Source organism: Varroa destructor, unplaced genomic scaffold (genome assembly GCF_002443255.2).
Source record: "Varroa destructor unplaced genomic scaffold, Vdes_3.0 BEIS01000001.1, whole genome shotgun sequence".
NCBI classification, from domain to species: domain Eukaryota; kingdom Metazoa; phylum Arthropoda; class Arachnida; order Mesostigmata; family Varroidae; genus Varroa; species Varroa destructor.
Window position 1 is genome coordinate 5,217,829 of NW_019211454.1, and position 20,501 is coordinate 5,238,329.

Consider the following 20,501-nt stretch of genomic DNA (forward strand, 5'->3'; position numbering starts at 1 on the left):
GCCTAGATGGCAACACATTAAGTGTACTGTATTATCTCTTTCTTTTGAATCGCTATTTTTTCATTTTAACCAAACATTTCTATTCAAGATGATAAAAATTCGAATGGCTAGCATCACCATCGTATAAGAGACGAGGTGCCGACGGGATCGAACTAGATGATTAAACTTGAACTAAGACTACTATCAGTCTTTACTAAAAGCATCGTCGTTTTCTTAAGCCTTTGTATCACACAGGTTGTCCTAAAAAAAAACCTATACGTAGTTTAAATGGCTATAACATCAGTTTATGTATCATAGATGATAAATATTTGTTAACATTTGCAGAAAAATGTACATATAGACAGCTTTTCGTTTTACTGTCGGTCTAGTCAATACATTGCTGATAATAGTGAACTATTATTATCTACTGTTATGGTGCATTTCCGCTCTTTCATACCATCCAGTATCGTCAATTCTCTACTATAAATCTCAAAGGTACATCCACAAGTAAAGTCTATCGATGTCAGGTCCGTACAATTAACGTATTCCATCGTACCTCTCCGTCCAACCCACTTGAAATAAAAATGCTCGCGGTAAATTCAAAAAGAATGGTATACTTCATCTATTGCTCAGAATGCTGTTTCACATTAGTAAATTTACGCAATGTTTCTATCTAATATGTAGATTTACTGTTACCAAGCAGACGTAATTACGTCAATCAGTTGCGCCATTTGAATTCAGTGTTACTTCGATTGTTGCAAATAATTTTACCCGAAAATAATATACCCTATTGACTTTTCCAAGTACCATTCTTTAAATGCTTCCTTCGGTCTGGATTATCCTTATTGACAGCATATACCATCACTGGAATAATCCATTTACAATGCCCGAAAATAAAATAGACATATGATCAACTGATCCCAAGCTCACGACCTGATTGTCTTAGGGATTTTTTAAAATACTTCTCCATAAATTTCCAGTAGCCTTTTTTAGCCAGTGAAGCCGGTTTCTGCATTCTTGGTTTCTCCAACTATTCTATATCTATAAATATCCTGAACAGTTTCACCCGCTTCAAACTTGTCTTTGCGACTGTCCAATATGTTACAGGGCACCCAGATGAATGTGCCCGGTATCGTGTTTGTACTTCTGCGATATTTCCATACTTCGAATAGCATTTTGAAAGAAATTTTCATTATTCAAAAGTTGACCTAAGTCCACGCGTCCACACCCCCAAACAAACGTACAATCAAAAAGTTGTCACACCCTCTCTACGTACAATACATCTATACACGCATCAATATTCTACTTCAAATTTACATTACGTCTACCGTCTAATTACATCTAGGGGCCAATACATCGATAAAGCTCATCTTATCCTTTCATAGCACGTCGGCGTACGCACGACAGTCTTTTTCGTTTCATTCCTAACGGCAAAGGATCACGACGCGGCTAAGATTCCACTTACTTGCTGCTGCTGCGGCGGAGGCTGTGGCTACTTTAGCTGCGTAGTTTTTTCTATGGGCGCCTTTTCTGTTACCCTATTGTCTGCTGGCAGCTTTAGAGCACTTCATTTCAATAAAATATTCATGAGCGAAGTGCTTTAGCAGTGGCAGGAGCTTCGAGACATCGAAGTTGTTGCCGAAACAGACGAAAGGAAGAATAGGACAGGAGAAAATTTAGGTGACAAAGAGGTCGCGCATAAACGAGTCTATGCGACGAAGACGAAAAGCAGTTCAGGCACCGAGAACGGTGCCGTGATTGACGCCTAATCCAGACACTATAACCATACAACGTGCCCAACAATCTCCCCGTAGGATGCCATAAGCTAAAACCTGCATCGAAAGGGAGAATACTCCTTCGACAGTAAATTGGCCTACACTGGAATTTTCGCTCGGGACGGATCATTCACGAGACTGTTGCTCCTTTTTACGCAATGCTTGTTCCATGTGACGTTTTGAAGCTTGATGTTAACGGAGAAGTTGGCGCACCTATCGGGTGTCTCATAAAAACACAGCAATTGAAATAAAAGGGTTCGTAGCATGTACAGGTATAATACTTCCAAATAAATAGTTGGAGTCATTTAAAGGACCTAGTACAATACATTTTCCCCAGTGAAAGCTACCGTCAAAGTGTGTCCATGTTACTGTCTTACATACCCTGCCCTGGCTATGGCATTGTTGATAGCGTCCGTGCCCAATCCGCTATATGGAGATCACTGGAGTCCAGCAAGATCAGATCAGATCAGACTTAGTGAAAACCAAGCCAGACAGCTACAGACAGAGAGGTGCGAACGCCGTAGGTGCGAGTCGACAGATCAGACCGTCAGGAGCGAGTTGGCTGCTCAGGAACGGCGGCTCAGAGAACGGAGGAAGCAGATTGGAGAGTTAGCAGAATGGGATGACACTCGCCGTCGCTAGGGCGTCGAGGATGTCGTTCCGACCCCGCCCCGGATCCTGATAGGTCTCAAAGTGCCGTCGCTATTGACGAGTCCCTAGTCCATTTCAGACCCCATGAGGTCTGCTCCGGGAGACTAGTAACAGTTGCACGCAGGCCACAAACTATGACGACAAGGCAGACGAGCGACGACTCTTTCAAATCAATTTCAGTAGCACTAGTAGGCAGTTCCTTTAGTCGTTCAATTATTTATGAACTATGGCCTATTTTTATCGACAAGCGCGCATCAATAAGGTTGTCCTTATTCATTCGTCTCGTAATGTAGCGTGCATAAATAAATAGCCTGTTTGGTATAGTTAATTAGCTCGATTGGTCGTATTACCTATTTCGCAAGTAGAAAGGGCTGCTGCTCAGTACAATATCCTTAGGGTCTGGTAGCAGTTGCATCGGAGCGATCAGTTTGAGAAAGTGGATCTGGATAATCCGGAAGCTTATCCGCATATTTTTCTTTCCATAGAGGAATCTTTAAATTCTGACAACAGTATTGTTTTTAATGTATCTGAGTTATTAAAATTTTTACCTTTTTTGCTTACAGGACACCTTGTTGAAGTATAACATGATTATATTTGTTATAGTTGTACCTTATAATCTGGTCTAAGACGGGTAAATATTGCACTGCAAGTTTTTACAACCACTAAGCAGTTTAATAGAAGAGAAAAGTTAGTTTTAAGAGAAAGAAATACATATACAAATCCGACACATTGTGTCTCTACACACAACAGGACAAGTAGCGAAGTACAATTTTTCCTATGGCTCGATGTGATGGTTTTCTTTTTTTGTCTTAATATAACAATTTCTTTTAAATCAAAATCGGGCATTTACTTCGACCGGATTTACAATAGAGCGTAGTACCTTTAATAAAATGCCGGCGGCATAACGTTCCTGATTTCGTTCATTCATTGGTGAGCGCAACGTGAAAAGCCGTGTGTGGCGTGTGGTAACCAGACCAGTTAAACGCTTTCGAGCAGCGAGAAGCTGTGCCCATAGGGGGGCAAAGTTTGGAATTTTCGTGATCCGCTTCGTTTGACCCGTCCTGTTCACACCTAACTGCTAATGGCACCGCCTCTCTACTAATATCTCAATGAGGGTAGCATATGAGCTACTCATTAGGCTTCGTTTGCTATTTGGTTCGACTGCGGTGGCACTAGCGTTTGTATCGGCGGAAAATGGTCAAGATGAGGCTTGTTTCGATAACCGAACGCGAATGCTATACATCGAAAAAAGCTTTAAGCTGTGAAGTGCTATAGCACAAAAACTACTTCTTGAACATTTACGGACTCTGCTGCGCAGTAATCTCTTTCTATGAATCGTCTGCAGTGTGAACATTGGCCATTAGTTGATTGTCGTTGTTCATTGGGGAGAGAAAGGATCCCTCAGCATCGTAGAGTCATTAAGTTGGTAATTGCTGAAGAAACAAAGGAAAAAAACTTTAAAGATTTTGAAATACATCTCCTGTCGTCGAAGTGCTACTCCGGTATCGTACAAAGAAGTACCATGTGCTCACGCTGACTAATAGTACCGTATAGGCGGCAAAGAAAAAGCACACGACCCACCGAGATATTCTAAAGAAGCACTTCAGAATGCTTCGAAGAGGTGAGTAATATCGACTAGTGAGGGTCTGCGAATGCCAGATCTCTTTACCATCAGCTATCAAGTCGGTGCTGGCTTGTGATCTATTGAGCGTAAGAAATAACCAAGTGGCGGCTGTGTCGGTGGGCGACAAAGTAAGACGTTCTGCTACCATTGCCAAGGTAACCAAGAAGATGAAAAAACCATTTGCTTGACCTAAGCGATTTCGCTGTGATGCCTTTCGTTTGCTAAACGCCAACAACGATGATCTTTTTCGACAAAGGCCGATAGGCGCCGGTTCTGGATTTAACAGTTGGCGGTCTGTCTCTCGGTCTCGTGCCCATTATAGACGTGCATCGTCGAAGTGTATCATCATCACCCCAACGTGACGTAAGTCAGATTTTTTTAAGACGTTTTGCTTCTGTTTGGGATATATCACATCCGCTGTGAATAACGTATGGCGACAGTATCGTTGCTGTCGCAGAAATGGTGTTCTAATGCTGAATAGATGACTTTCAATAGTTAATGTCTGTTGAGTAGATTTCCTAGGTCGGTGTTTTGAGCAAACCTGATTTAGCCTCTCAGGATTTCGGACCCATAGATAAAAAAAAAAAAAAAAATTCAAGCATGATAAGACGTAGAGTAAAGACACGAATGCAATCTGATCTATAAACATCCGTCCATTAGTGGTTAAGAGTCTACAACAAAGTTCATAGTCAATCGTCCTTTACACTTTTCCATATCGTTTTAACAATATGATTCATATGAGGCCTCAGCAGATCTATAGGCCAGTTGAATCATAGTTTATAGATAAATTGATCAATACGATCTAGTTCAATTTGCATAATCATCTTTTCTATTTTATTGAAGGTAATTTCATTTTCAGCAGAGACTATTACAATATTCGTACACGTAACCGTCAGCTACTACGTCACCGGCGCTCATAATAAAACTGTTCTTTTTTTTTTTACTTCGCTCTAAACAATCTATTTGGCACGATTGTCAGCCAATCAATTTGTCCTACCCAGAGTAGCTACAACGGTAGCAATACACGATGATCGACCTGTCGTGTGTTCATTACCTGATTACCCCAGACTTTCTTCGACTTCATTTTCAGCATCATTTGATCACCATCTCAAAGCGCGGGCCCTGTTCGTGATGTGTTTATGATAAGCCCAGTTCAACTCTCTTTATCACATCGATCTTAAAACAGCAGCATCAACGGCAGAAGTGCCACAAGTATCCGAAGACTCATGAAGTCCTCGTGAGACCTCTATGGTGTCTACCAGGACCACCCTTCACAATTGTTAGACTGGCGTGTTTGAGTGGCGGATTAGCTTAATTAGCTATTCCTCCCCCCTAAACATTTCGGTCGTCGCCTTCTTTCATTGATAAATATGCCAAACGTGTAAGCTTCAAGGGTCTAGATACACTGACGAACGAGCGATTGAAGTCACTCCCCTATTTTATCGCGTGATGACTGCCTGTCACCGGCCTGTACTAGGTAGATGCTACCTTGACGATGATGCCACACTGAAGTAGAACTATTCAAATATATCTCTTGAGTCGAAACATATTTCTGTCAAGTAGATGCTTCTGAGAGCTACGAATGAATGTTGTATGGATCTATAAACGATGTGGTGCGGTACACGATGTTTCTACAGCAGGGAGGGGAACCCATAATTAGGAAAAATGTTCTTTTGCACTACGTCTACCTCTTTCCATTTTGTGAACCCTGTCATCCTCCTTCTTCGTATGGAAACGACAGATAATAGTGCTATGATAGGCTAATTGAAGGCGTGCTGGTCGTGGACTCGGTTGTCTTCAAGGTGGTACAGCGCTAACGAAGGTGGTGTAACCAGCAATTATTTTCGTAGATCCCGATGATTGAGCGCTATTCGATAGTGACGTTTAGGCTGTAGACCGCAGACTACTTATGCTAAGGGGTGTGCAAAATGGTATTAGAAGGTAAATTTGCTACTAGAATTACGCTTAAGCCGTGTGAACATAGACGTCAGTGTTCAAACAATAACATAATATATAGACCTATTTGCTACGAAAGATTCAATACGAATACTCTATCTAACTCGATTTATTGAAACCAACTTTGTTCAGACTTCTTTTTTCAGAACCTGGCGTTATTGTGTTCAGACCCCCTTTTGTCCATATGGCATCAATTAATGTTTAGAACTACGACCGCCAATGATACCGATTGTCGTACTTTCTGGTCTAGTACAAACCACAAAGAAACGCAACGCAACTGGTATCTAAAATTGTTGAATGTCAAGAAATCTACTCTACAATTCTGTTTTTGATAGTCTTAGCGTAAAAACTATTCTTTTGTTTAGGCTTGGAAGCCAAACGCTTTCCATTCGTGAAATTACCAGAGACTAGTAAATCAACTGTTAGCCCGGCAAAGTTCGTTGAGCTGTGGCACACACATGCACAAATTGACTTTGTGATGTAACAATAATCAGTTTCTGAAAGATATGCTCGGTGTTAACTGTTCTGTCGCCGATGTCCTGGACTCGAGCCAGGACAAGAGGCTTTCTGTCTCAGATTTCTCAAAAACTCGAAAATCCCGCCGACTTCGAAGTCCACCGCCACGCGTTTGTGCGGCAACAGAGCCCCATTACCCCTGGCGAGGCTTTATCACTCCCGATCTCAAGCTCCGCTGGGGTTTCCCTGCTGTTAAGGCGACGGTCGCTTTGATGCAGGGAAATCTGATTCTTTTCGGTTACGCCCCCGTTCCAATGTCTCTTGTCGCAGTGTTAGCACTGAGAGTTCGCCAGTCCGCCAGATAATCTCGTGGCATCTGCGCAAGATTAGAGGTTGCGCTCGGATCTAAGTCGGACAGTGCAACAGGTAAGTTTAAGTGGGAAGCTTTGGGGCGAAGCAATGGGCGTAAAGGTGCTCATAAGGCGTTGTTTGTTGACTTGCACCACCGGAAACCGTGGATTTACTGGATCTGTGTTATATTTACTGTGAGATCTCTTCGTATTAGGCGAAGTCAGTAAGATGCAGTGCACTATACTTTGAAGTACTGTATCGTGATGGCTACATTTATTTGTACGTAAATTTCCAGATAAAAAAACACCTGACGTTAGTGTGAGAGCAGACTAGAGGTCATAACATACGATAGAAGATTATTACGATATCTACTATCTCGGTTCGGAACTGAAGTATCGATAGTTAATGAGTTCTTTTCTAGGCTCTGCAAATGAACATTGTTGGAAACTTGCACCCATTTAAGCCTAGCAAAATGATGTATTCGATTGCCATTTGTTTATTGTTTGTGTGAATTAAGCTTATGCTTCTGGACTTGTTCCAATATTTATTCATTTAATTATTTTTTATAAATATAATTGCTAAAATTATATACTGCTAATTATAATTATTAATACACTGCTAATTATAGCTGATTATCTATACATCAGTCGAATCTGTCCAGATTCATACAGACAAATTGATCCCACAACTTAGCGCACTGACACGGTGACATTTCAGCTGCTTAGGATATTGAATGTACATATCAGGAGCCGTTAATGTGTTAATTTTTCTTTGTACAGTGGGTACCCAAACGCGCGTACAATAGCCCGAACATAAGTGAGCTTTGAGAGAGCTTGACAAACGAGCTGTGATTGGTCATCGGAGAGGCCTGGTCCACTCACTCGGTTGTTTTCGCTTTGTCCCATATAACGATTCAAAATAGATGGATGAGGCATGCGGATGGTTGGCAAATGACCACGGATGGCAGTCCAAATAGAAACAACAGCAGCAACGATAGCGCGGACAGACGGCCACGGTGACCCCTTCCGGTCAGGTCTCATCTATTTACTCTTTTATTTCGAATGATCCTATTCTGTTTAAAACCCCGCGTATGGCGTACCGATGAGTTAACACCGTACGAGAGCCAGTATTGCTGTTAGCTTAGCACTGTTCTTTGGAAGGGAGGCCGTTACGGAAGCTCGGGGGCTTTAGACAAATGCCCTTACCAAGTTTAATTCATTTGTAACTTTCCAACTCCCACCATTTAATCACTGTCCTTTGCTTCTAATCGTTGGGTGGTTTGCTGGTGTTCACCCGCTTCGTCCGGGATGTCATCGTGTCTTCCTGGCATATGGATCTCATGTTGTGTTATGGCCCCATCTTTCATTTAACTCTTTGGTTCCATTTCTGTTTGTGGCTCTAATTCTGTGGATGTCTGGCCTTGTTGTTAGGAGAGTTAGTGGAAACAGTAGCACGACCTGAGTATCCCTCCGCTTTCGACGCCCCCTGTCACCCTTGTTCCATGTGCCTTTGCCACATTGTCGCATCTAACCCATGTAACAACCCACGGAGCGTTATTGCCTCTAGGTGGGCGCGGTCAGGCCAAAGATGCCACTGTACCCGGAGAATTGAGGAGGATACCGGCGGTGACTCCGCGTTGGTGGAACGCAGGAAGACGGGGGTTCGGGCAAATATGAATATGACATATCACCCCCACACAAACCATCCGGGCTGAGTTCGTCCCGGGTTCACCTAGCTCCTTTTTTCGCGCGCATGGCTCACTTCTCCTTAGAACATTCGCCCTGCGAGCCTCTCTATTCTCACAGTATATACGGCGTGCTATGGTAAAAATCAGAGCGAACCACTAGAGACGACTAGCAGCAGGGGAGTCCTGGTGGAGGGCGGCGGTTTTCGTTGGGCTAACCAGCCTGGGCGAGCCGGCACTTTCACCCAAACGGATGAGGGGAAGGAGAGAGAGAGGTGCTGAGCAGTAGCGGACTGCGGGGAGGGGATTATACCAGAGACTACTTCTCCAATAAAGGGAAGCTCCATCATCATCACCGTCGTTTTGATCCTGGTTGTTCATGCAACTAACTTGGCCGTATCTTGTCTCGGTTCTTGCGAGTGGTGGAGAACCGCAGGACAGAGAGAGAAAGTGAGAGAGACAGCAAAGGGCGGAGATATTAGGACGAAATCAGAACGGAATACCGTCTGGGGCTATCGAGGGACAGGCAGAGAGGGAAACGAGGGCCTGCGAACGGGTGGTAAATAAGGAAAGCCAAAATCAAGCTGTGGTAGAGGCCTGACTGCCTGTCAGGCTAGTCGGTTCGCTCGAGGGGAAATATTCGAGGGTAGCAGGGTGGACGACAAAAATGAAAAAGTAAGTCGGTGGCTGAAGGGTAGTTTGGGGGGCTTGGGCTAGTCGGGATGTTGCTGTGTCGTTGTTGGGTCGGTCGTGTGCTGGCCTGATCGTTGTACTACGGCGGCGTTCGCTGTAGCGGCACCAAAGCAGCCGCTTGCCTCGCCTGCTCGACCGCCCTCTATGAGTGATGGCTATGCTTGCATCCGCTCTTGCGTCCGTGAGCGGCACATGACGCGTCACACTTTTGTCCCTTTCTTCGCTCTTTCTCGCTCCTCCTCCATACGCCTCTTCGTTTTCAGACTCCCCGCACATATCGTCCTTACCTCCTGTCCGGCAGGCGCTTGGCCACGTCCCACGCCGACTCTGCTCAAACAGTCATATATACGCATACATACGATCTGATGTCTGACTCCGATCCTTCTTAGTGGGCTGACGGAGAACCGGAAGTGATTTATTTTCAAACTCGCCCGCTGTGGACGTTACTGGCGCCCGAAACTTGCGCGTTTGTCCTGCAAACTTGGCGTGTTATAGTAGCTTTACGGGCGGTTGAATGAAGTGACAAAACGGGACCAGACGGGTGGGGATGAAGGCAATGGCGCTTACGTTGATGAAGTGCCCGTTTAATGTGCCTCGCGGTGAGAAAGGAAATTCGTAGAATATAGGCTTAGGTTGTGTATGTATCGGTAAGTAGTAATAAATTGGTTTGGCTATATCGACAAATGTGCGAGGTGCGTGGATTATTACGTACTTTCTGGAGAACTCCCACGACTCAACGATTCTGGCGATGTCTCTGTCATTTCTTGTTTAACAGAAGAATTAAACTAGCGTAAACAGCTTATATAACCTATAAAGTTCTCTTCAATTTACTCCAATTCGCAATATTGTTTACAGTCAGATTCTGCTATCGCAATTTATCGTTTGTTAATCAAAATTCAAATGCATATATGATATGAGCCCTATAAAAATGAAGGACGCCTAAACTTGTCGAAAGTTTTCACCGAAAAATTGGCGCATCCCAGCCTCCGCTTTACACTGCATTAGGGCAGTCCGCGGCAGTAAGTTTTCCAGTCTGCCGGTCGTTTCCTATTTTTATCGGGTCAACGTGTAGGGAAGAACCGTAACTACAAAACGGAAGTCCTGATTCAGGAGCGCCATTGCCAAAAGTAGCGATAGGCATTCTGGAGCTAGAGGAGGTCATGGAGACATAGCGCGAACGGTGCTCCCTAGCTCGAACCATGCTTTTTGCTAGGACCGCTTCTCTAATAGTAGAACTAAAATAGTTAGCGGAGTCAGTCTCTCTTGACTGCACAAATGTTCACAGCTGCCGCTGCAACGGGGCAGATGTAGCGAAAAATACGGACACTAGCAACAGTGACAGCGTCAGGATCCTCGGGGCGTCTAGATGAAACAGGAAACGAAGCTACAACGGAAGTGCGAAATAACGAATATTACCTATGTTAACTATTAGCAGTTGACGCGTTCGTATGGCAATGGCGGCGGATACTCGTCAAGCACGATGAGGTAAGAACGATTTTTAGAGAGGCACTTTTAAGCCATTCCACGTTTGCGAAAGCAATTAATGCTGCCTTCAACAACTTTATCTGCTAATCTACGAATGGTAACGATTGCGTCCAAGGTAAATGTTTGCCACGATGAAATATTCTGGGACAACAAAATGACAATTGAACTACGAATGCCCTTCAAAGGACACTCTACAGAAAATTGCGTTGAAATGGAAGTATTTTTGCAGCGTCGGTCATAAGGGAAGCGAAATAATATTCTACACCATATAAATCACAGCGAAATATTGTACTAAACTAGAGTATATGTATACATGGCAAAGAATCTGCCTTAGAGCTGATTGAGGCGTTGAAAAAAAAGCGTGAATCTATAGCAAAGGACAACAAGGACGCATACAGCCGAAATACGCAATGGTGCTAACTAGATTGGTTAAGGGCGAACCGTATGCAAGGACGTTCAGTAAACGTCAGGACTGTTACAAACGTTCCATTACGAATGACAATTTCATAATCCGGAGAATCCATCGTCATGCAAATGCTTGCAAATATCCGTAGATAGTATCAAGTAAGCGACTTATTGATATGTCTGCTAATATATTGGAAACATACTGTTGTATGACAAAAGTCTATAAAAAAGATCATATATGCTCCTCTTCCATTCGAGTCTGCCGATTCTAGGAAAAGAAATAGGACAGATTCTATCTGCGTGTGCACATACAATCTGTCCTATTTCTCTCTCGGTCTTTTCAGCGCCATGGAGGCCAATCCTGAAACCGAGGGGTACATCATCTAAGGTACAGTGGTACATTTATGTGTCACATCGTAATTTATAAATAACACGTTATAAAGTCTGTGTTTACGAATATAACGCCATTTCTTTGTCTCTCTCGTTTTACCCAATGTAATAATAACAAGAATGGCAATAACAATAATGGGTGCACGCACCTTTCCCAATGCTCACGCAATCTGTTGTATTTTCAGGGTGGTCGGGTAGCATATTTGACAGATATTTTGATTTTGCGTTATGGGCCTATCATCATATGTAATATATGCCCTAGTGGGCAGAAGGTCGAACTGCTTATATGTGCTGTTTTGCATAATCGCGGGCTGTTTCAACTGAATTTACTGCGAAACACAGTATCAATTACGTCGCTGTGAACTGAAAACATCTGGAAGCAAAGAATAGTAAGAAAGTGTGGAGCAAATACAAACCATTTATCATCATACACGCGAACTATGAACAGTAAACTCCATGAATGAAAGCTTTTTCATCGAAGGCCAAAAATTAACGCACTATGAGAATGACAACCAGAGATTCTCGCCCGACCTACACGCCGTATCTTTCGGTCTTAGCTAACATAGTAAAGACTCTCTAACGATTTTCCGCATATAGGTTTACCGCAAATATTTATAAACTTGCTGTTTTTTTTCCTCATGCTCTTTAAGCTTCCCGTTCCGAGTAACTATCTGCCAACAGCTTCCTTGTGTACGTGTATCAGTAATTCTAGCTCTTCAAATGGGCTCCCGTTACAATGGACTTAAAACATTTCAATGATTGAGACAGTTACAACATTAACTAATGCTACCATCAGCATTGACATAGATGTACGTGTAGAGGATTCGAATGTGGCGTAAAAAGGCTACCCAATAGTTTTGCCGTTTTTCTACATTAGAAACCCAGTATAAGATTTTTTTACACGTTTTCTATATACACTATACACACATTAGTTTGCATGTTAATAACAAAAGGTGTACTAAATTATGTCGCTATTGTTATTCCTGTTAACATCTCTGCGTTTGTCGCTATTGTTATTGTTTTTTTTTTTTTTTCTCTAGCTGTAGTACTTTCCGCGTCGTCCCTGCTTCATCTGAGTATTGTAATTTCACATCACCATTATAACCATCGTCGTGGGTGCGGGCGAGCCGCAATACAGCAAACAACAACAACACAGGCCCAATAACTGGGTAGGATCACGTGTGGCCGATGCTCGGTCGAGACGATGTTGTGACTGCGCGACGACTCTGCACCAACAGCGGCAGTTGAGCTAATCGCTAGACTAAAGGCTTTTTTGGGGGTAGAACAACCAGGCGCAGCAGGGTGACCTAAAGGAGCCTAGGAACATTCCGTCTAAATGTGTCCACGGCGACTGTATAGAAATGGAGCGTTCGATTAGCGATGAGTCGCTTAGAGCAGCTTTGGTTGATGATGTTCTGCTGATCGCGCTCCGTCCGATTCGTGCCGCCCCCACTTGAAGTATGGTTGTGGTCAGAAGATAGCAGACTCCGTTACCACGTTAGAGGCGCAAAGCTGCCGGCGGCCCGTCCACGTGTCTGACAACGTCTGAACTTGACAGTTCATGACGACTTCATCTCGTTGAAGCGTTTTCACCTCGCAGCGGACGCCGCCTAGCCTAACGCCCGTGTCTGATCTCTCTAGAGCGTCCAGTAGAGATGAGGCAAGGGCTGCGACGATCCGCACTGTCGAAATGTCATACTATTTCATGGTATGCAGATGTAGGTCTCTGGCAGCAGATATCTGGCTTCCCGTCACGTAGTTCTGCCAAGAAGCGAGGCGAGCGCAGGGGCTGAAAGCAAAGAAAAGAAAATGCAAGGGATGTGATCCGCTGATGAGTGATCTGCCGTAGGCAGCTTGTTCCGGGGACGAACAGGCTACTGCCAATACCGCACGAGTGTCATCAGCATCGTTAAAGTCACGTGCTCTGAGGTGGTGAATGTGGGATTTCAGAAGGGCGAAGCGGACAATGCCCGACTGCATCGACTAGATGTCAAGCAGCCCTCGAAGTAGGGCCTTGTGTGTGAAGTCCGGACGAAGTTCATACACTCGAATCGGCATAATCGCTGGTGACAACTGCCGGTGACTGAGGCACGCGTTTGGAAAAATAAAACAAATCCAACTTCAAGCTCCCGCTGTGATCTGCATTAGCTAAACGAAAGGGGATATCATTTGTTCATTCATTGGGGGCGTTGCATCTCACATCGGCACGACAAAGGCTAAGGGGCGTCACGAAAACCTGTCTAAAACATGAGACACGAAACATCTTAACTAGCGAAAGTCGATCGTTTCTGTCCTCAAACAGTGGGTACTGTTTTGACAGATTGTTTTTTCTGCTTGAATAGGTTCAAGTATGGGACAAGCTACGGTCAAACATAAAGCAGTAGTTGTGTCGAAAATTTAACTTACTAAGTCTTCTTTTACTTAGAAGTTATTATAATAAAGAAGGAAATGTTATGCTGACGAACATGTCCATTTATCTAGTTTAATAGAGACTATTCTACAAAAAAATGCGAGCTTGGTCATTATGAAATTCTGCTACGTCTAGATCAGACACGAGCAACGGAATAGTTATAAATCAGCCTGGAGGAATCTAAACTCGAGGCACGGTTGGAGTCGACAGCTAAAGCGATCAGTAGCTTGCCAGTCGACCGAAGATACATAGGAACTAGAGGATGCCCCAGGCGTTTCCTTTTCAGGATACGACAGTTTGTTCCCCATCCGATTATTGGGCTACCCACTGAAGACAACACCATTATCAAGAGCTGTCTATGGGGTAGACGCAAGGCTTAACGTGGCTACGAGGGAGAATTCCAAAAATAGGCCTGTAACATATATAAATATTATTTAAGTTGTTAAAGCTATATTGTCATCGCCAAGTATAGTCATATAATCGCCATTTTCAAAAGTGCTTTGTGCCTCAAGATACAACACAATTCAAAAGCAAAGGTAGGACAAAACCATGTTTAGGTCCTCATGCAGGCAATCGAAGAGCACGTCGCGCTTTGATTTCATTAATCTTTTGCGATCATCTACAAAATTAGATGAGTTGTACAGTTGAACTAGAACAATTACAAGATGTGTTCACGAAAGGTTATTTCGTGATCATATGAGGCTAATTAGGTCTTAAGTACTCGTAGGTCTCTTTTAGACCTAACGAAATTGGCCGTTGTCAAGTATCCCAGAAATAGTGGCCGGCTAGTGAAAGAAAATTCATTCTCGTAGTACGCATTTCGAAAGCTACTACGGTAAATACAAGCGTTCTTTATCTGAAATGGGCCTTATGGGAAAATTGAAAATATTCTAGCGTCTGTTATGACGCTACTACGCTCACAGTCGACCGCAGCAGAAGATAAGTTGGTTGCGTCTTTTGTTTTACCGAATCTCTGATGCCATATTTATAGTTAGGTACAGTTCTACCTTCATATTCTGCTATATCAGCTTCATTTAGCCTCCAATGAAGCCGTATTTATCAGCAGACTGCCTGAACGCTTTATATACACAGCAGCTTAAACTAACCTCAATTGTTCAGGTTGAAAATCCTCCACCGATAGAATAAGTGGTCGTATTGGTCCATATTTGTCAGCTAGTCAATATCTATTGCTTTCCCCTGAGTTTTTCTAGGGAAGTGATCTCGCACTAAATCGTAACGCTTAAAAGAGTTAGAACTGATAAAACTAGTGAGCACTGACAAAAGTATAAGCTTCATTTTGTCAAGCGTCGTTTGCGCGACTGTGGATATTAGATGGCAACTTGGCAAGCGTCCCACGGGGTGAACTTCGATCAGAGCTGAGGAAGGCGACGATAGAAAGAACAACTCACTCGTTAAAGTAACAGCCTATAAACTCGAATGGACAGGGGTACAAAACAGCCATATTCCATGTAACGTTGACGAACTTGGCGATACAATCTGATACGTAATACGCCGAACGTTGTCATAGCGTCTGGCTGATGGTTGACGATTTGACTTATTTAAATTGCCCTCAATCCGTATCTGGATTGATAAAAAACGAAGCCACATAGAACAGTTTGCTACCACAAGAGGACATGTCTGTGAATCACTGTGTGATTTATCACTCGTTAAGCCGTATTTGTATGTAATAAACGAACATTAGTCGTATATTGCAAAGGCTTCTTCGTTCAACTCTCCAAGTTCTCTGCCACGCTATCCAATATATAGAATTGTTCTTAGATGATTGTCAACATATGCATATACAATTTGACCAAATACAGTGTAAATTATAGTAGTTTCTATTTTCCTTCATCTTTTACTTAATTTTGTTTAGATGGGTTATTACTCGTACAACTACTTCTTGAAAAAGAAACACTCGTCGTTCTTTTCACGCGTAACTTCGAAAGGTCCTCACAGATCTAATTCGCATGGCTCTTTTTTGTACCGATGGCAAGGCGCGCGCGCGCGCGCGCGCGCGCCCCTTCACTGAGGTTTATATGAAGTCCTGGTTGGACTTCATTGCGTTCTGATCGACTTGCTATTCCCGTCACTGGTTCAGACGCCGTTCTCGCCACACCAGCGATAAGCCGCTTAGCTCTTGTGCGTGGTGGTGATGATGGTCGTCGTCATCGTCGAACGCTCTCCCCACCTCGCCTCCCGTTGAAGCCGGATAGTTCATCGACTGGGTGACTGTTTCACAACTGGCGAGCCGCTATGGACTTACCGCATCTGTAGCTTCGCTCGTAATCCTTGGGTGAACTCGTTTCTTGTCATCGCAGGCGCGGGCCGTGAGCCTGTTTTATTCTGCTGATCATCATTGAATCAAATTCTAAAAGTTTTCGGGCTCTTCAAACGGTGCCGAGCTAGGCATTCTGGGCGGTCCAGTATTAGAAGATCGGCGGAAGTCTAAATTTGAACACCAATGAAGCGGTAGGAAATGAACGATTGAGCTAAACGAATTCAACTTCATGGGATCCTGTGCGATGCTGCACTCTAAGCCATCATAGTAGAGCTTTAGCTTCCCGCACGCCGTCTGTGTGTAAAATGAAGTAATTAATATCTTTCTAACGAAGACAATCAACAATAGTGCCTGCTTTTTCAATGTGCTTTTCCAATGGTAGCGCTATGGGTCAAATTTACGTGTGGCAATGATATATCAAAATATGGCCGTCACATTTACCTCTACTGAACAGGTCGACATTGATCCGAAGTGGTTAAAAGAACAATTGATTTTTTCTTGTAGCATGGTTTTTTATTCATTTTAAGTGCTGTTTTTCTCAAGGCAAAGAGGCGGCTATTGTCAACTTGTGAAACTTGAAATTACCTGTTCTACATCAACTTTTAACACTACTTCCTATAGATGCTTGTAACTGGAACATCTAAGCAAGGAAGACGCTGAATTCACATATGTAACAGTGGTACCTTCATTCAGTAGCGCTTAATTTAAATATACTATGTAAAAAAAAAGAGGTTCACATTATATTCGAGATAATTAGTACATTTGTACATGTAACCAGATGACAGTTTAATCCACGTTGCGTTATCTTAAATTGTTTTTATAAACACGTGATAGAGATCTGCATAAATAGACACCGGTTCGAAGCTAGTCAGGCTACCATCTGATAATTACGAAGGGTGGCAGCGAACGAGCGATCGATAATAACCAGCATTTCACAAAATCAACAAGGTAAAAGTATGGTGTTCTAGTGACGGGTTAACAGCGTTCAGTGCATAAGATAGTTGATGTGCCGTATCGAAGACACCATCATCGCACGCAGCCGACACACGAAAATATACACCACAAAGATGATAGTCTGGGAAAGCTCGTTGGCTGCGCCTGTGCACAGTACCTACACCGATAGCATCTACCATCGAGAAGAATCTCGTGCCGCATGCTCTGGGACCGTGTTGAACGCCGCGGGTTTATTAGAAGTAGAAAAGATGTCCATAGCGAGTGTGGCCGGATAGTGGAGAGCCGGCAATCGCTCGTGCAGATTCTGAAGCGTGCGTCGGATTAACACGAGTCGAGTGCAAGTAAGTGAGGTAGATATAGATATATGTCGATTGTAGTATAGGTAGATAGCACTGCTTGTTCGCCGATTACTCCGGCTAGTGTATATGGGAGTCAAGCATGGCCAGGTAGTGTTTTTTTTTTTTAGCCGCACAGGCACGCACATGCCCTTGGATAGCCACTGAACGATGCCGACCAGCAGATATATAGAGCAAGTTAAGTGGCTCGGTGGCGATAAACCAGCAATTATTGGATTTTCGATTTACTCCATCTTCGTCTCTTTCTCTATTGTTATGAACCGTGGTGATGTGTTTGAAGCAGACGCAGGAGACCAATATTTTTTTTATTCCAATTGCATACTATGGCTACAGGGTAACCTGCTGGCTAGATGATTCTCCGATAACGGTAGCGACAATGGTCGAGGTGAAGAAGATATTATAGTACTGAGTAGCAATTTAACGAAGAGAGAGGAGCGCTTCTTAGGCTAGCGATGACGTTAACTTGTATATAGATAAGCCTACGTTAAATATAGTGCTTGTTGCTGTTTCTATATGCATTAACATATTATTACTATCTGGCTATGCATAAGAAAATCAGTGCACGAGTTGCTCGTGAGGTGCGCACGTTTTCAAGATGCACGACGCGTTAGATGCGTGCACTGCTAACGACGGTCTGTACGCACACGTTAAAATAAAACCAGTTTTGCTTGGGATACATCAGAGCAGAACAAAGCTACCTTAGAAATGAAGGACGTTATAATTTGATCGTATCCTTTCAATACCTAGGAGTTAATCAATTCGCTAGCAAACTTCTATATTAATATTATAATTATCATTCTATTTAGTGTGTAACAGTATTATTACTATGATCATTATATCATGGACTGAAATCGACTCTAACTTGTTACAAGTTGCGTAGATAATTGTCGCCCGCGGTCCACTGTTTCCACTACGTGGGCCTAGTTGAAGCCCCACAAAATGCAAAGAACCAAGGTGAAGCCCTTCAGAACAAGCCGACGTTTCCCCCGCAGATGAGCTAGCATGCGTCTCTAACAATCTTGCGAAAACGTACAAGAATCCCAGTTACCCCGCAACCATTAGACGCTCTCAATACCAGCGACATTCGGTTACGGCCGTGCTTTAAAGGCGCATCTGTTTTAAAAATAGATCAAATATGAATCACAGATGTAAGAAAATTTCAATCGTGATCTTCGAGTCAATACAATCTTACGAGTGCGTTCCATATCAGCTCCTACTGCAGTACAGCTTCTCGAGTCCATTAAATACTGCTTCACCGAATGCTCTCAACTTATCGAAATTTTCCCAAATCACAGTAGACAATGCAGAATAGAAATCACGGTAGAAATTACACCCACCGGATTTTCTCTGTGTGCATAAATTAGAAGCGGCAAAAAATACTGATTAGGGAAAATCGCCAGTGAGCAGTATGTGATTAACCAAGCATGGTTTATTATGCATCTTCATCATACCTTGCACCCTATCAGTGACAGGGCTAATACAGCATTTGTCTAAGATACTCCCTGTTGATTCTTCTAGAGACAGTTTTTTGCCCACAGTGCAGGACGCAGGACCACTGAACTCGTTCGAAGGACGTTCATTTCTTGTTCGTACTTTTCCATGTGAGCGCAATACTGCTTCATCTATAGATTGTATTCATCCCTATGGTTCTCTGTGTTTGTGTGTGTATAAATGAACGCGCAGAGATGATTCTCTAGAGTGTTTCCTTCCGATAACCGGCTGCGCTTCTCAGCTTTGCCAATGTGTAGATGATGTCGGCGGTTACTCGCCAGGGAACCGCTTATAATTTCTGCCTGTTACCCGAAGGACCGCTCGTATCTATGCGCGGATCCGAAGTGCGCAGCTGCTAGATGAAGCCCGCCGCGTTGCAGGTATTGCATTGCAGACGCGAATGTAAGCCTCAGCAGGAGTCACGGAGCCCCGCGAAGGTTTCGAGGCGGATGATAAATTCGGCCGATAGCCACGAACGAGGGCCGAAAGCCCGCTACTGCTACCGAAAGTCGCCGCAGCACGCTAAAAGGGATTTAGATAACATTCAAGTGCTTCTCTTACCAATCTGCAGACCCCTTGGAGTCCCTATCGCAAGAGGCTTCTTCCCTTTTGTCAGCAGCCGCTTTGCAGCAAACCCATCCCGTAGAACCGAGCGACCCGCCGCGTCATTGCTTCAATCTGGTTCGGGTTCCCTTTTTCGCTCCCTACACGGATCCTAGTTTTCTCTAGTGTGCCATGCGACTACGGCCGGCCACAATTTCTGATGTCTCTCATGGTCGTGCAAGCGATCAATCGAGGAACGTCGAAGAGCCAGCCCATCGGCGTGTACTTGTGCGTTTCAGCAACTCTGAGTGCAAGCTCGGAGAAGCCATTAGAAGATTCGCGCAGAGTGAAAGACTGAAAAAGCAGTGTCTTTGCAGGCGATAGAGGTAATAGAGCCGGTATTGGTAGCTTATGTTCAAACTGCTGGCGTGGTAAGAAGGTGGAAAATTTCGACAGTCACGAATGCGTTCAGTCTACCTACGGAAGTATCCGTACTTACGTATTGTGATATCTATTGGAACGTGACAATGAGGCATTTAACGCATGAGTACTGTAGCACTCAACGGGGTTTCAAGCGTCAAAAAAGATGCAGATCGGTCGTGAGCGAAGTAGAATAATATAAGCATAGGAAATTTATTGTGACTTTTATTATAAGCTACGTGAGTGTGGCATAAAATGTATGATTCGGCTTACAAGTCCGAAACGATTGCCAGGTGGTGCCGTATGTCCCAGGATCGACCGGTTCGACAAAAATATCCCACGCAATTTTAGTAGCGCCTGCTATTTAGAAAAAGCTTATTTCTATAATTGTTTTTTTTTTTTTTGTTTTAATACTTATAAATTACAATATATGGTATTATTATTTGACACATATTTGTGGATCGCAGGTAAAGTTTGAATTTTGGCCCGATAAATATGTATGGTGTGAACGTCATCCGAGAGCCAGATAAACGTATCTTCATTTAGTTTTTATTAAATTTAGATGGCATCAAATACGTACTGCCAAATATATATTAAATC

General features: G+C 43.5%; 1 long non-coding RNA gene across 1 annotated transcript; it reads left to right on the forward strand.

The window, feature by feature from the left end:
- The first annotated feature begins 3,324 nt into the window (after positions 1 to 3,324).
- On the forward strand, positions 3,325 to 12,795 carry LOC111242927 (uncharacterized). Its single transcript, XR_002670209.2, has 3 exons — positions 3,325 to 4,392; positions 6,540 to 6,867; positions 12,490 to 12,795. It is a non-coding gene; the product is annotated as an uncharacterized LOC111242927 (long non-coding RNA).
- Positions 12,796 to 20,501: the final 7,706 nt, after the last annotated feature.